The sequence below is a fragment of the Phragmites australis genome, chromosome 16 (genome assembly GCF_958298935.1).
Source record: "Phragmites australis chromosome 16, lpPhrAust1.1, whole genome shotgun sequence".
Taxonomy (NCBI): domain Eukaryota; kingdom Viridiplantae; phylum Streptophyta; class Magnoliopsida; order Poales; family Poaceae; genus Phragmites; species Phragmites australis.
This window is the reverse complement of record NC_084936.1, coordinates 19978760-19982216: the sequence shown is the minus strand read 5'-3', so window position 1 is coordinate 19982216 and position 3457 is coordinate 19978760. Positions and strand designations below refer to the sequence as shown.

Sequence of the window (3457 nt, the reverse complement as noted above, 5' to 3'; positions counted from 1 at the left end):
AGCCATCCACGTTACCCTCCACGTTGCTGTGCTAGATCGCATCTGGAGGTGCCTGTGCCATGGCTGCTTCATCCTCAACGCCGAGCGCAGCAGCCATGAACCCTTTGCTCGGTCATCCCGTGACGGAGAAACTCGGCAAAACCAACCATGCCCTCTGGAAGGCGCAGATCAGCGCCACAATTCGTGGAGCTCGCCTCCAGGGATACCTCACCGGCGCGGCAAAGGCGCCGGAACTGGAGATCACCACCACGGTGAATGAGAAGCTGGTGAAAACGTCGAACCCGGCGTATGAAGACTGGGAGGCCTCCGATCAACAAGTCTTGAGGTACATCCTCTCGTCCCTAACACGGGACGTCTTGACGCAAGTCGCGGCATGCAAAACTGCAGCCGAGGCATGGAGTGCGATTGAGCAAATATACTCGTCGCATACTCGAGCGAGGTCGGTGAACACTCGCATTGCCCTCGCCACGACGCAGAAGGGCAACATGACGATCACTGAGTACGTCGCGAAGATGAAAGCTCTTGGTGATGAGATGGCCGCCGGTGGTCGGCCACTCGACGACGAAGAACTGGTCCAGTACATCATCACTGGCCTAGATGAAGATTTCAGCCCCATCATCTCCGCCATATGCGCCAGGGTGGAGCCCATCTCAGTCGGCGAGTTGTATTCACAGCTCCTCAACTTCGAGACACGGCAAGAGCTCTACTGTGGCGGTCCTCAGGGCGGCTCTGCAAACGCCGCCAACCGCGGTCGTGGCACCATGCGCGGCGGTGGAACCAGTACACGCGGCGGCGGCTTCAGCGGCAGAGGCGCTCACCAGCAGCAGCGTGGACGCAGCCGCGGCAGTGGAGGCCGTGGCCGCGGGCGCAATGGAGGCATCGACAACCGTCCCGTTTGCCAAGTTTGCTCCAAGCGAGGTCATATTGCTATTAACTGTTGGCATAGATATGATGAAAATTATGTTACAGATGAGAAACAGGTTGCCATCGCCACAAACTCCTATGGAGTAGACTCAAACTGGTACATAGATACCGGTGCTACCGATCACATCACTGGAGAGTTGGAGAAACTTACTGTCAAGGAAAAATACAATGGCGGAGATCAGATCCACACAGCTAGTGGAGCAGGTATGGATATTAGTCATATTGGTCATACTACTGTTCATACCCCCAGTCGTGATATTCATCTTTAAAATGTCCTATATGTTCCACAAGCCAAAAAGAACCTTGTTTCTGTACATCGTCTAGCCGCTGATAATTGTGCTTTCCTTGAACTCTATCCTGATTTCTTTTCTATTAAGGATCAGGTCACCAGGAACACGCTTCTTAAAGGGAAGTCTCGAAATGGGCTCTATCCTCTCCCCAGGGCATCCATCAAACAAGCCTATGGCGCCTACAAGATTCCTTTCTCTCGGTGGCATGGGCGACTAGGTCATCCTTCCCACTCCATTGTCAAACAAGTAGTCACTAAAAATAATCTTCCTTGCTTAGATGAGTCTGTTAGTGAGTCAGTCTGTAATGCTTGTCAACAAGCAAAGAGTCATCAGTTGCCCTATCCTACCTCATATAGTGTTTCTACTGTTCCTTTGGAGCTTGTCTTCTCTGATGTTTGGGGCCCTGCTCCTGAATCTGTAGGGAGAAAGAAATACTATGTGAGCTTTATTGATGATTTCAGTAAGTTTACCTGGATCTATTTGTTAAAGTACAAATCTGATGTTTTTCAGAAGTTCCAGGAATTCCAGACTCTCGTAGAAAGGTTGTTCAATAGAAAAATTCTTACCATGCAGACTGACTGGGGGGGAGAGTACCAGAAACTTAATTCTTTTTTCTCAAAAATTGGCATTACACATCATGTTTCCTGTCCTCATACACATCAACAAAATGGGTCTGCTGAGAGAAAGCATCGCCACATAGTTGAAGTTGGTCTCTCTCTTCTTTCTCATGCTTCCATGCCCTTGAAATTTTGGGATGAAGCTTTCCTAGCTGCCACATATCTCATCAACCGTGTGCCTAGCAAAATCATTCAAAATGTCTCTCCTTTGGAACGTTTATTTCACCAAAAACCTGATTACAATTCTTTGAGAATCTTTGGGTGCGCATGCTGGCCTCACTTGCGCCCATATAACTCCCATAAACTCCAGTTTCGTTCCAAGAGATGTGTTTTTCTTGGTTTCAGTGATATGCACAAAGGGTTTAAGTGTTTAGATGTTTCTTCTGGCCGCGTCTATATATCAAGAGATGTCATCTTTGATGAAAGTGTGTTTCCTTTCTCTGAACTTCAACCGAATGCAGGCGCCAGGCTTCAATCTGAAATTTTACTCCGGTCTCCTAGCCTTTTTGATTCCACTGTTTCTGGTCCTAGGGGTGCACAGGATATTGACCATATGTCTAATAATCCATTACCTACTAATATATTTGCTCCTAATGCTACTAATAATCTTTGTGAAGAAATCAGTACAGAATCTGGAGCTCCAGCGCAGGAAATAGTGGCTGATCCGGCGGCAAGTCACGAGGCAGCTGGTGCTGATCCCTGCTCTGCTGTGCCGTCCATCCAGAACTCTGCGTCGGGGGTGTCAGCAGGTGGCGCCCCTGCGGATGTTGCTGTCGCCGCTATTGAACAGCAAGTCTCCGCTGCCGATGACAGCGATATGTCAGGGGAGACAACTGGAGATGCAGTGGCTGATCAGTTGGTCTCCAGGCCGAGGACTCGTCTACAAAGTGGTATTCGCAAAGAGAAGGTATATACTGATGGTACTGTTAGATATAGTTGCTTTACTTCCACTGGAGAGCCTTCTAATCATATTGAGGCATTGGGGGATGAAAATTGGAAGAATGCTATGGAAATAGAGTATGATGCTTTGATGAAGAATAAAACCTGGCACCTAGTTCCACCTAAAACAGGACAAAATGTCATAGGATGTAAATGGGTGTACAAAGTTAAAAGAAAGTCTGATGGTACTTTAGACAGATACAAAGCTCGTTTAGTAGCTAAAGGATTTAAACAGAGATATGGGATAGATTATGAAGACACTTTCAGTCCAGTAGTCAAGGCAGCTACAATTAGAATTATTCTGTCTATTGCTGTGTCTAGAGGCTGGAGTCTTAGGCAACTAGATGTTCAAAATGCCTTTTTACATGGATTATTAGAAGAAGAAGTTTACATGCAGCAACCTCCTGGTTTTGAGGTTTCATCCAAACAAACTCATGTATGCAAGCTGGATAAGGCTTTGTATGGTCTGAAACAGGCACCAAGAGCTTGGTATGCTCGTCTGAGTAAGAAACTTCATGAACTTGGTTTTCAGTCCTCTAAGGCAGACAATTCTTTGTTCTACTTTAACAAGGGAGGTGTTACAATCTTTGTACTAGTTTATGTTGATGATATAATTGTGGCAAGTTCTACAGAAAAAGGGACAGTAGCTCTGTTGGAGGACCTAAAGGAAGATTTTGCACTGAAGGA

General features: G+C 47.0%; 1 non-coding gene across 1 annotated transcript; it reads left to right on the top strand.

Moving 5' to 3' along the window:
- Nucleotides 1-551: 551 nt before the first annotated feature.
- Nucleotides 552-690, top strand: LOC133896525 (small nucleolar RNA Z247). Its single transcript, XR_009905778.1, has one exon. It is a non-coding gene; the product is annotated as a small nucleolar RNA Z247 (small nucleolar RNA).
- The last annotated feature ends 2767 nt before the right edge of the window (nucleotides 691-3457 follow it).